The sequence below is a fragment of the Eutrigla gurnardus genome (assembly GCF_963514095.1).
Source record: "Eutrigla gurnardus genome assembly, chromosome: 5".
NCBI lineage: Eukaryota > Metazoa > Chordata > Actinopteri > Perciformes > Triglidae > Eutrigla > Eutrigla gurnardus.
The window spans coordinates 30,854,066-30,867,762 of record NC_139919.1 but is presented as its reverse complement, the minus strand read 5'-3'; positions in this window follow the sequence as shown (position 1 = coordinate 30,867,762).

Genomic DNA, 13,697 nt, shown 5'->3' with positions numbered 1-13,697 from the left:
GTCAGGATGCAAAGCCGTGTCCATATTACAGCTGCAATCCAGCTCATTAATTCTGGGGCACTTTCATAGTTACTGCACGGTGTGTGTGTGTGTGTGTGTGTGTGTGTGTGTGTGTACATCAGGCTAACTCTGCGGTTTCTTTCACTCTACAGATTCACTTCTGTTCATTTATGCTACTAACTTTGTGTTGTTTGCTGTATCAATATATAATTAGAGGCCAGCAGCACACACACACACACACACACACACACACACACACACACACACACACACTGCCATGAGGTTCCTTTATGTGTCATCATTATACTTATGAGGTGCAGACAACAGCCCTGCAGCCAACACACACACACACACACACACACACACACACACACGGACGGTTTGCTGGTTAATGGAGCTCTTCTCTTCTTTAATGAGCGTTACAGTCGTTCTTCTCTCGGCTGTCCCCCTCATTACCTCTCTGTCCTCACCCTTCTTCCTCTCTGCTCTTTTGTACCTGCAGCTTCTTCTTCTTCTTCTTCTTCTTCTCTTCTTGGTCCATCCATGTCCTACGTCTTCCTCCTCTCTGCATCACCTCTGATTATCATTTCATTCATGTCTTCGTGTGATGTCATATTGCTGCAAACGCTGTTGGTCATTCAGTCAGGAGCAACTGTTGCCCTGGCTGTCTGCACCGGGACAAACAGGTGGAGGGCTTCAGGTGGCGTAGCTCCGTTTACCTGGCGTATCTTTAGTGAGAGCACTAATTGAGTGGAGCGCACTGATTAATGTACGAGCTTTTATTATGACAGCGCGTTGACATTTCCCCAGCTGCTGCGTCGCACCCTCAGTCAGCAGGAAGTCAGTCCACCGAGTCCACCGAGGTCCACGCTGAAGGGAAGCTGCTGTTTCCATCCTGTCTGATGGTGTCACCAGTGATGATCAGCTGATACTGATGATGACTCATTTCCTTGAATCTAGTATGAATCATGTTTTCTGTAATTCGCTACATGAGTGTATCCTACTAAACATTTGATTTGGAGATCAAACCAGGCAGCAACCTCCGCTTCTGAGAAGTGAAGCCGAAACTGAAATGCCTTAAACCATCATTCTCCATGCTGCCCACCAGTCCACCAGACCAGAAAGCAGGGGATGCTTTAGGGGCGGGGCTTACCTGCTGATTGACAGGCGGGGCTAACTTTTATTGGTATGCTGTAAAAGCTTATATTAACTTTCACCTCACACATTTGTACCAAATATTTAATCATTTCAGCATTTGAACCCTTCAAATGATGTTCCTGTTGTTTTTCCTGAAAAGTCTGCGATACGTCGATGATTAGCAGCAACGCTGATTTTGATGCATCAAATGCTGCAGAGCTTCATAAAACAGCAGCAAGGAGCTGGAAACCAGAAAGACAGCTCGTATTCGCCACAGGGCAACGAGGAGAAGAATAGTTGAACTATAATTATGAATCCGGGGCTCCAGAGCCAGACCCTGATATAATAGAATTCATGATTTTATGCTGTAATAGCCGTGAGATCAAAACTTGTGGGTTTTAATGGGAACAGTTTTGTCCTTAAGGGCTTCCGTATCTGTATTTCAGCGACATCGTTAATCATAGATTCATTACAGGAGCTGTGGTCGAACTTCTGAAATCAAATAAAAAACCACAGCCTTGCCTAAATGTATGTGCATTAAAACAGGAAGTGAAGGGTTGAGTAAGTGATGAATGTGCTCTCCACCAGTTTGTGTAAATGACAGTAAATCAAACACACAGTAATGATAAGTAATGATTGGTGCTCTTGACACTGTGACTGATGACGTCTGATCATCTCCAGGTCTGTGCCTTCGTTTATATCAGAAATGCTCCGATGAGTCACGTGATCATCAGGAGTTGTTTTTGTGTAAGGTGACAATCGGACGATAAAGAGACCGGCTTGGAGCTCAATCAGGTCACTGTTTCACCTGAAGATGAAAGTAAATATGGTTGACGACCACTGTGACGTGCCGTCGTCAACCGATACCGGCGCCGTGCAGCTGCATCTCGGCAGACGGATATAGCCGAGCGTCACGCCGTGTGCACTTCACACAGGGACAATTAGGACTTCTCCACCCGCTGAGCAACTCTCAGATAAAGCCCACTTTACCGCTGAATGTGTCTCCCAACAAAATGCTCTGGAATAACGAACGACTGAGCTGCAGGAAATCTGTATTCAGCCAGAGAAGTTTTTCGTTCCAAGAACACACTCTTAACGGTGTAAAGATGCTGTTCTAGTTCAGAGAGTTATACGACTTGTTGGACAAAGACTCCCTGGCCAGTGCTGCTCCTGTTTGCTCCATTTCAAGATTTCAAGAGTGTAATTTGTCACACACAGTGGGAACGGAGTTCACACTGAGCAAAGAAGTTCTTATTACACAGTGACCTCAGATAGAAGATACGATGTAAGAATAAAAATATATCCTAAAAATGAAAAAAGGTATGAACGTATAAACATATGTAAAAGAGCAGGAAGTATTCACAGTCTGCAGTTTAGCAGCAATATCTGTATGGATCTGAAGTTGAAGTTGACGATGGATATGAATGTAAATATAAAAGGAGTTGTATGAGCTAAATGTCGGCATGCTAACAATGACAATATTAACAAACTCATGTTTAGCACATATAAGGCGCGCTGTCAGGTGGCATGGCGTTGCTCCGACGGCTCATGATTCCCAAACTCCCAATAGTCAAAATTAATGTCCCGGTGGACCAAAAGCTCATCTCTCCAACAATCACAAAGATCCTGCACACTCACCTGCTGATGCTGTTTCTTGGAGAGAGTGTGTATTTCAGAGCAATGGGCCGAAGGATGGGTGTTGGTTTGTGGGATAACGGGTTGTCGGACAAATGGCCTTTTGGAGACTCAAAATAATGGGTTGTCGGAAAGCAGTGCCTCGTCCCCGTTTGATGATCCAACAAGCATTTAGTTTGCAGCAGACGGACACTTAAACTTTGTTTTTTCTTTCAGAATCCAAGCCGAACACACTAAACTGCATTATCATTGAAGATCTCGCCATGTATCGAGGTTTTCTGCAGATACTCAGCTCTTTGAGGTTCAATTTAGGATCTTCTTTTTTTGATACAGTTGTGGGCCAAAGGGATCTAAAGGGATTGTTCAAATCTACGTACAGGTACATGAAGGACTGTCTGGCTCAGCGACTGGGACTTTGATCTGGCACAAGAAACTCAGCAATATGGCTCCAATCCTTCCGTTGTCCAAATCCACTGGCAGGCCTCAGACCAGTCTCAGCGTCCAAAAGAAGCTTTCGCTCACATATGGTGAAGGTCGGTTCGACGAGGAGACACAAACCGTTCGTCTGAGCGGCTGAATGACTTGGCTGAGATATCTGTTGGACTGAAGTTGATGCAGCTTCAGGAAGAAAGAAATGGTTTTATTGATACACGGAGAGTCTCCTGGATTTTAGAATGAATGAGAGTTGTGAGAGATGAGAGCTTTGATCGATGGTGGAGCTGCATTACTGTGTCACCATTCTGCTCTATTCTGCTTTAAATGTGCTGCATTAAAGGTGGAGCCAAAACACGAAACCCACGAGACCTCTGGAGTCTGATCTCATCAATATCCAGTAACTTTCTCTAACAGTTTGCATTGTGTTTGATTAAATAATCATAATCATGGCTTGTCGACAACAAACTCTGTAACATCAAATCTAACTGTTTTCTTCTTCCCTCCATCCTCACAAATGTCTTTGGATGTTCCATTCTGGTCCGGGTAGGATGTTCCATTCTGGTCCGGGTAGGATGTTCCAATCTGGTCTGGGTTTGATGTTCCAATCTGGTCTGGGTTTGATGTTCCATTCTGGTCCAGGTAGGATGTTCCATTCTGGTCCAGGTAGGATGTTCCATTCTGGTCTGGGTAGGATGTTCCATTCTGGTCCAGGTTTGATGTTCCATTCTGGTCCGGGTAGGATGTTCCAATCTGGTCCGGGTAGGATGTTCCAATCTGGTCTGGGTTTGATGTTCCATTCTGGTCCAGGTAGGATGTTCCATTCTGGTCCGGGTAGGATGTTCCAATCTGGTCTGGGTTTGATGTTCCATTCTGGTCCAGGTAGGATGTTCCATTCTGGTCCGGGTAGGATGTTCCAATCTGGTCTGGGTTTGATGTTCCATTCTGGTCCAGGTAGGATGTTCCATTCTGGTCCAGGTTTGATGTTCCATTCTGGTCCAGGTAGGATGTTCCATTCTGGTCCAGGTTTGATGTTCCATTCTGGTCCAGGTTTAACGTTCCAATCTGGTCTGGGTTTGATGTTCCATTCTGGTCTGGGTAGGATGTTCCATTCTGGTCTGGGTAGGATGTTCCATTCTGGTCTGGGTAGGATGTTCCATTCTGGTCCAGGTTTGATGTTCCATTCTGGTCCAGGTTTGATGTTCCATTCTGGTCTGGGTAGGATGTTCCATTCTTGTCCAGGTTTGATGTTCCATTCTGGTCCAGGTTTGATCTTCCATTCTGGTCCAGGTAGGATGTTCCATTCTGGTCCGGGTTTGATGTTCCATTCTGGTCCAGGTTTGATGTTCCATTCTGGTCCAGTATGATGTTCCATTCTGGTCCAGGTAGGATGTTCCATTCTGGTCCAGGTAGGATCTCTTGACATGATTTCCATTAAAGTCGGTTGAGTCAATTTTATTGATAACTTACTTAGCTTAATATCACAAAGTTTCCTCAAAGGTCTTTGCAATCTGTACAGGAACACCCTCTGCCCTTATAAGGAAAGAAAATCCCTTTAAGAGGGTAAAATTACCTGAAGAGGGATCACTACCAGGAGGGTACAGAATAAATATCCAATAGAATTACAGTATTTACACTCGACCAAATCATAGATAGAGATAAAGATGTATGAATTTCCTGCGGATGTTCATGCTTCCCAGAGGATGAACTGTTTACATTGTGGAGCCGTGAACAACATCTAAGTGTTGTCAATGCTCCCAAGGATAATCCCCCCCTTTAAATCTAATAATCACCGTAGTTCTCGACCCACCGGCATCGCCATCACGGCATCGTCTCATTGGCTGACTCACTGCTACTGAGGCTCTAACGGAGGCCTCGTGGACGGTCAAACATATTTACCAAACCTCATCTGAGATGCCCGTTAAAGACCCCCGGGATGTTAGCATGGGTCAGTATGCTGACTCACATGTTATTATTTTTCATATCAGCTGTGTCTCCGGTCCCACATGTCAGAGTGACCCTCAGCAAGACGCCGAACGCCAGCTGCTCCTGTTGGTTGGTCCGACGTTGTAGAGCACTTTGGATGAGTGTGTTGTATGAATGCTTTACATGACTACAGATCTAGTGGGTCACCCATTTTTGTTGGAACCAACCCACCACCACCAGTGAAGCCATTAACGCTTCTTGTGCACTACATTAGTGTGACGACCCATCTGGACTGAACTGCAACTTCCTGTTTCATGCGATGGAGGAGGAGGAGGCACTCGACTAAGTGTCCTTAATATTTACTGATACAAAGTTTAGAAGCATGTCTTCATTTGTAAACAATCCAGAATTAAGAATATGTTATTATTATAAACTATTGATTTATGCAGAATTCTCCACAGCACTGTAATCTCTCTGCAGAAAGATGTTAGAGGGGCTTTTATTTTGAAATGTTTTGAGGTTAAAAAGGTAAAAATCTGACCCTTTTTCCGTGTCTGTGACATATTATACAGATATAGACATTGAAACTGATTATTATCTCAGGTTTTTTCTTCACAGCTCAGTTTCCGATCTTTTATTTATACTTTCATGATAACGGCAGCTTTGGATCGAAGAATGACAGATTCTGTTTTGATTTGTCCTTTTGGGCACAGAGAGTTCAGCTCTGGTTGGTGTTGGTCAGATTGTGACGTTAAAACATGGGTTTGAGATGGACTTTAATCTGTTTAGGGTCCTAAAAAATCCCAGTCTAGATCCCAGACTTCCTATCCACGTCTAGATCCCAGACTTCCTATCCACGTCTAGATCCCAGACTTCCTATCCACTTCTAGATCCCAGACTTCCTATCCACGTCTAGATCCCAGACTTCCTGTCCACGTCTAGATCCCAGACTTCCTGTCCACGTCTAGATCCCAGACTTCCTATCCACGTCTAGATCCCAGACTTCCTATCCATGTCTAGATGCAGACCTGGTCCCACGTCTAGATGCAGACCTGGTACCACGTCTTTATGCAGACCTGGTACCACGTCTTGATGCAGACCTGGTCCCACGTCTAGATGCAGACCTAGTACACGTCTAGAAGCAGACCTGGTACCACGTCTAGATGCAGACCTGGTACATGTCTAGATGCAGACCTGGTACCACATCTAGACTCAGACCTGGTACACGTCTAGATGCAGACCTGGTTACTCACATGCAGACCTGGTACCACGTCTAGATGCAGACCTGGTTACTCACATGCAGGCCTGGTACACGTCTAGATGCAGACCTGGTACACGTCTAGATGCAGACCTGGTACCACGTCTAGATGCAGACCTGGTAACACGTCTAGATGCAGACCTGGTACACGTCTAGATGCAGACCTGGTACCACGTCTAGATGCAGACCTGGTAACACGTCTAGATGCAGACCTGGTACACGTCTAGATGCAGACCTGGTACACGTCTAGATGCAGACCCGGTACCAGGTCCAGATGAAGACCCGATCCCTCTCGGCCCATCGGTCGGACGTTCGGCTGGTTGGCGGGTCGGCCGTAATAAAGCTGCCGATCAGCAGGTCTTGAGTTAGCTGAATCTGGTGGAATCTATTAGTTCTGGAGAATTTCAAGGGAATGTGGGAAAAGAGCCGACGCTATCAGCCGGCTGCACACCTGGAGAGGGGCGAGAGAGAGGGGGCGAGAGAGAAGGAGGAGAGAGCGTGGAGATGATGCCTAATGTGGTGTGTAATGCTGTTTTTCTGTCTGTGATTGGCTCTATTTAACCCTGAGTAACCCCCCCCCTCCTCCCCCCCTCCATCGCCAGCCAGCTGGATGACTGCCGGAGCTGCTGCCGGCCTATAGGCCGAAACAGATCGCATAGGAGGAAGTGTACTTCTCCGTTATCTCCACCTGCTTGTGGAAGGAAATTGGTCTTTATCTGGAGTGGCTGCTACCTGGCGGTGCTGCCTCAGCCACATCTACTGTGAATCAGCACAAACCGGCCGGCCAGGATAAGGGAAGTGGTGCTGGAGAACCAGCAGAGACTTTATTACTACTTATTAGTTTATTATTGTTAGAACTAAGAACCCACATGGAAAATGTGACATCTATTCTTGTTTCCTCCGACACCCACATCCGATATTACATGTAATTTTAATTTAATTTCAGTATTAAAAATAAGTGAGATACGCTAATGCCATGAGCAAAAAAATAAAATAATAGTATGATAAGGTGGATTTTTTTAGAATAGCCTACACTGTCAGCTCTCATATTCATGAGGGATTAGCATCCTGAGAATGTGGGTGATTCAACATTAGTCACGCTGAGCTGATCATTGGAGCCACATTCTGACCGTCTAAAGAGAAAGGACTCGATTTCACCATCTATGGAGGAGACGAGCTCAGCTGGAGGGCCGGAGACCGGCAGGACGCCAAGACTCGCTTTAAAAGGATGTTTCTATGGGACACTCAACATCACCTTTTTATACGCCATCAGAAGTGGACGTCGTCATGGCAACGTCCCCCATTGGGTGGTGGACTTCGGTCTTGAAGCCTCAAGTTCAGCATTTTGGAATTTCTGCAACCAGTGGAAGGAAGTGACCATATTTGGACTTTTGGAGGAGCGACGGGTGGATCTGATGATGCACCCTTACTGGATCTGGATCCATGTGGATTCTGGTGAGAAGCTGCTAATAAAGCTAGCTTCATAATTGAAGGTCAACTTTAACTAAGAGTTAAAGTCTGCTTCTCCCGCCTTAGAACCAAAAATACAAAATCTGGTCGTTAATAAAACAGATTTAACCTTGAAGGTGTTTCAGCAAAGAGACTTTAAGAAGATGGTGAATCCCATCTCACTCTTTGTCCTTCACGAACATGATTGAACACCCGAGCTGCGATGCTATCATGTTAAGAACGTACGGCTAGCTCTAAGGGTATAAAACCTACCGACGGGGTTCATCTAACCTAATAGCTGTTTCCTAACCTCATCTCGTAGAAACGCGTTATTCTGGTGTCGCGTTTAGGGAAACGTGGATGTACGTCTGGTTGATTCTCCTCGACAGCAACATGCTGCGGTTGGTTTCCACGTTGTGAGATGTCTCTTTATATAGCGAACATTTTATTTCTGTCTCCGTCTCCCACACTGTCGCTGTGTTCTCCCCTTATTTCCCGGCTCCCCCCTCCTCCCCTCCTCCCCCCCTCCCCTCTTTCCGAGTAGAGCCCTATAACCAGCAGTGATTTGATTACTCTGCGTAGCTTCGGTCTCTCTTTTGTTATCAGCCTTCATAAATGTTTAAGGAGCATTAAGGAGACGCAAACAGGGCAGACGGGGGGGTCTTAATGCTTAAATGACCATTACCCTTCTCCATTTACAGATTAAAAGCTTTACTGTTTCCTCCGCCTACGACTCATCATCCCCTCACGCACCATCATCCCTCCTTCAGGACTCTGGAGGACCGTCTTTGTTCAGGTGGATGATGGCAATGAAAACAAGGATTAGACAGACGAGGAGGAGAGAAGAACAACGTAAACGCACATCGAGTCTTTTCTGGTGTCGTCCGAATTCATCGCACATTTACGACCTCACGGCATGTCCGTCAAGTTTGCACAGCGACTCCCGAACTTCAACAACGTTTTTGGGACAGGTTCCATATTCTGCTTTTTTCACATCCGTTAACAGACATTTATCACAGAGATCTTCAACAGAGGGTCCAGGACCCCTAGTGGGTCCTCAGAGTTACTGCAGGGGGTGCAGTAACTGATTTGATCCCAAACTTTTTGTCTTCCAAAAATGTAAATATCTCCAAAAATCCACCTTAATATGAATACAACCTTTAATAAGCAAATATAAATCTTCCTGTTTGTTTAATATTATGATGATAAATTGTGATAAAAAAGAATTAAAATATGAATCTATCAACAATTATTATTTTAATGTCTTAGCATTGTATCCATCCATCATTACAAAGTCCTGTTAAACATGGAACTAAAGGCTGCACTACACATTATTATTGGCCGGTTTAATAAGGAACAGTTTTATTATATACAGTATATATATATATATATATATATATATATACATATATAATAGTGACAGTGTGGGCTCCATGGCAGCGGTGGGGGTGGGATGGGGGTCTGGGCGGGGCAGCACCCTGTTTTACATCCATGAAGAAGAAGAAGCTGTTTGCAGTGTTGAAGTATCCGTGTCAGAATAAAATCAGCAGCGAGGATGGAGCCGAAGAGAGGAAATCTAGGTGTACAGTGAGAATGAATGAGGTGTGTGTGTGTGTGTGTGTGTGTGTGTGTGTGTGTGTGTGTGTGTGTGTGTGTGTGTGTGTGTGTGTGTTATGAGATCAAAGAGACGGTTGTGGATTTGGAGGTAAAGAAGAAGCATGAGGCTTGAATTCAAACAGGGTCGTCGGTGAGAGATGAGCCACGGAGGCTGGAAATACTGAAAATACACAAGGCTAACTCTGGAGCTGCTCCTCAGACACACACACACACACACACACACACACACACACACACACACACACACCTACACACACACACACACACACCTACACACTGATATATTGGGAATCCATCCCTCTTTCCGTCACACAGCCGATTGGTTCTGATTTCTGCCGGCGGGGAAGAAACCCGTCTGATTACCTAATGGGCCTCAGAATGGACCTCACAGGGAGCCTTCTTTGTGTGTGTGTGTGTGTGTGTGTGTCTGTCTGTGTGTGTTTATGTCGGTGCTGCTGTCTTTGTGAGGACCATGCAACGACACTTCAACAACCCTAATATCCAAAAAGCTTGTCTGCGTTTGGACTTTGGGCTTTAAAGTTGAGTTAATAACCCACGACGTATAAATAAACGCTCGCTCTTCTTCCTTCCATCACAAACAGCAATTCAAGCGAAGCGAGCAAGAGCGTTTTTATTTCACCTGAGGCTCCATCTCGCGGTGAAGCGGCGGTGAAGCGGTGGTGGCGGCGTGGCACCGGGCGTGGCGGGTGATTTGTGGTAATTTTCGTGGCCCCGAGGTGCTCGTGGCGTATAACTGCAGCAGAACAGTGTGGGATTAGTCAGAATACATTAACTGGCTGGTGACCAATCACCCCCCCCCCCCCCCCCCCATAAAAGCAGCAGCCTATCAGAGCAGAGCGAGCTGACAGAGTTGGACTCCGGCGTCCTTGCAGCAGGAGAATGTGCAGTGCTTCAGATTAATGAGGTTTTGATGAGACGGGACGTTTAGTGACTGAATGAACGGAGGATGAGGTCAGAGCTTCTGGACGGCGTGCGTGGTGATTTACACCGTGGACACGTGACACGCCGGGGCTGCTGGGAGGCTTCAGTGCTTTCCTTTGGTCCATACTTGTATTTCAGGCTCCTAGAACATGATTACATGCTTTCATTTATTTTACCCACCAGGCTTTGCTGCAGCAGTTCTTCTCAGCCTCTCTGAAACACTCTGTTTGACCTCCTGCCCCTCCCTCCCAAAAGGCCCAGTCTGCTTGTCGTTCTGCTGAGGAACAGTGATGAAGGGAATTCCTCTTGTTCTTCAGACGCTTGACCTTTCTAGTTGTCTCTTCCACACAGAGACTCCATGCTCGGCTCCACTCAGCACTGACACGCTATTATGCTAATGCTAATGCTGACATCATCATGACTGGAGAAATGTGAGTTGAGGAGAGGAACTCCCTTTGACTCTCTGGAGAAGAAGAAGAAGAAGAAGAAGAAGAAGAAGAAGAAGAAGAAGAAGAAGAAGAAGAAGAAGAAGAAAAGTTCATATTTCAGCTTCATATAAAACATGTAAATATCTCTCAGCTGGTTTTTGAGAGAAGCTTTTTCCTTTCATGTGTCTGGTTTCTATCGGAGGACTTTAATTCCTCCCCTGTCTGACCCTTTAATAAGAAGGAGTGTACTTCCCCTTTAAGACGAGCAGAGATTGATGCCACCTGGGTCAAAGTGGCACTAATTCCAGAGCTGCTCCCTGATTGGCTGCAGGCAACAGGTGACAGAGTATAAACGGTCCTGGAAGACCACAGACTGGTTGGTCTTCTGTTGTTCTTCATGATTGTTTCAGTATCTCAGGAGAACCAGGAAGGTTTGAATTAGAATCCTGATGCTCCAAACAAGTCGGTGGTCTTAATGACCATCATCTTGTTGGCCAAACCGCCTTAAATGTCATAAATGAAGCCTGTTTTCTGGGTTTGATGCACAATTATGTCTGTGATTACAGCCTTATGTAGCTGTACTAAGTTCATGTTCAAGTGATTCTGTTAATTACAACATGTCGTCGTGGTGCAGAAAAGACAAGATAGTTAATTTTATCAGCATTTCAAAGTAGAGAAGTTTTTAATCATTGAACTATCCCCTTTATTATTGACAACAATTCATCAATTTAAAATATCAAATGTGCTCGACATTACAATACTTCTACAGTGAACCAATGAACCAAAGCCTGGGTGGTTTTTGGGGGGAAGAAAACTCCTCCACTGTCCAAATATGGTCACTTCCTTCTCTGGTTACAAAACCATTCCCAGATGCCGAACTGGAGGCTTGACGTCTCCATGACGATGTCCACTTCTTATACACAGACTAAGGTTGTGTTTTTATTTTCAAGACCGTAAAGTTAGTTTGGGGATAAGAGAGTGAATGTAATCAAAATAAAACCACCACACTGTGTGTGTGTGTGTGTGTGTGTGTGTGTGTGTGTGTGTGTGTGTGTGCTTGTTTCCCTTTGTGCCAGCATCACATGAGTTCATAGATACGGTACGTTTCCATCAGGCCCACACTGACAGCCTCTATTCAACTCCCGCGGCCTCGTTCCCGTCTCGGTGTGGCGGCGGCGGGATGGCGAGGGCAAACGGGGGTTTACACGTTTCCAACTGTAACGTATTTTACTGAGCTACCATTCTCTGACTGCACCGGCATTAACACGTAAACAGAAGCTACAGGACCGCTAACGTGGACCTGAACCTGAATATGAAGAGCCCTTTGTGAGTCTGGAATCAGGCTCTCATGTGAGCCGGAGTCCTGGATCTTGCTGTATCAGGCCCATTTGCGTGAGCTGCAATCTGTCCCGTATTTAAAACCGCCGCCTGAAGGAGATTCTCTCCACCCGTAAAGTCGATTTAAGTGATAGCGATCGCTGCGTGGAGTACATGTGCATCATTACGTACGTGCTGATTGCTGCCGCCATATGTTCCATGGAACGCCCTCCCCGGCGAGCGCCGACACCACTCTGCCGTTTGGAGGCCTGATTCATGCACACTGCTGGGGTTGTGTTGTTGAGATGCACCGGGTCTCTATAGGCCTTGGGGGTCCCTCCACCGGGTCTCTATAGGCCTTGGGGGTCCCTCCACCGGAGGAGGTGGACCCCTCCAATTCATTTGATATGTAAAACTTCAATGTTTTTTAATTAAAACAGAAATGTTGGACTGCTTGACTGTTTAATGGACCCAGAAACGAAGGGATTCATGAAGGAGAACTTATTCTAAATATCTTTTTTCTGTTATAAACTAAAGAAGAGTTCCACGGTTCTGTTGAAGTTAACGCTTAACGCTGTTGAGCCCGTTGGATGAATGGTGGAGGGTTTCTAGACCTTTTAACACAATCCCTGGATTTCAGCAGACACACACGGCGACTCAGATAAAGGAGTTTTATATGGTGTAGAAACCTGGTGGTCAGTGAATGTGGTTTATGATCCGTAGACGTCAGCAGGTTCCTGTCTCTCTCCGCTGCCTTACGGCCACCTTCAGTCTAGAAGCGTCTAATGTTTTCCCATAAAGCTGAGCTGTATGTTCAGGATAATTAACCGGGCTGTTATTAGACCCGTATACTGGCTTACAGGATGGGTTTGAGCAGCAGCACGAGTCATTCTGTAGTTAGGAGGTAAAATCAGAATATATCCAACCCGTTCTCATTCCCAACTCATCACAGACCGAACGCTGGGAAGGATCCTTTCATCCCCTGAGACCTGATTTTCACTGATGTACGTCGTAGAATTTGATGATGTAACAACAGTCAATAGAAACCACAATCATCAACCTATTTCCCACCTGTATAATCTCCCAACAAGGTCTGGGCTGCTCTTGATGAGTCCGAGGATAGGGTCCTGGGTGGGATCTTCTTCCAGACCTGGATCAGGGCACCAGTGAGCTCGGATGCGGCGACACATAAAGTCCCAAAGGTGCTCAGTTGGATGTAGATCAGCCGTCAATGGTATCAATAACTTCACCATCCAGAAACTGTCTACACTGTCTGGACACATGAGGCTGGGCTAGTCCTGGACCAGGAGGAACCCAGAAACATGCAGACTAGTATAGCCTGCTGGAGGGAATGTTCTCGGACTCTGGCAATCCTCCACAAAGGAGCAGATACCGGTCCTGGTGTAACAGTCCTGGTCTCCTGGTCCTCCTTGAGACCGTGCTGGGAGACACGGCAAACCTTCCTGTGACCTGATGTGGATCCTGGACTACCTGTGAACCTGACTGGGCTGCAGGTACCACACTAAGCAGAACCAGAACTAATAACCAGTCTGGAA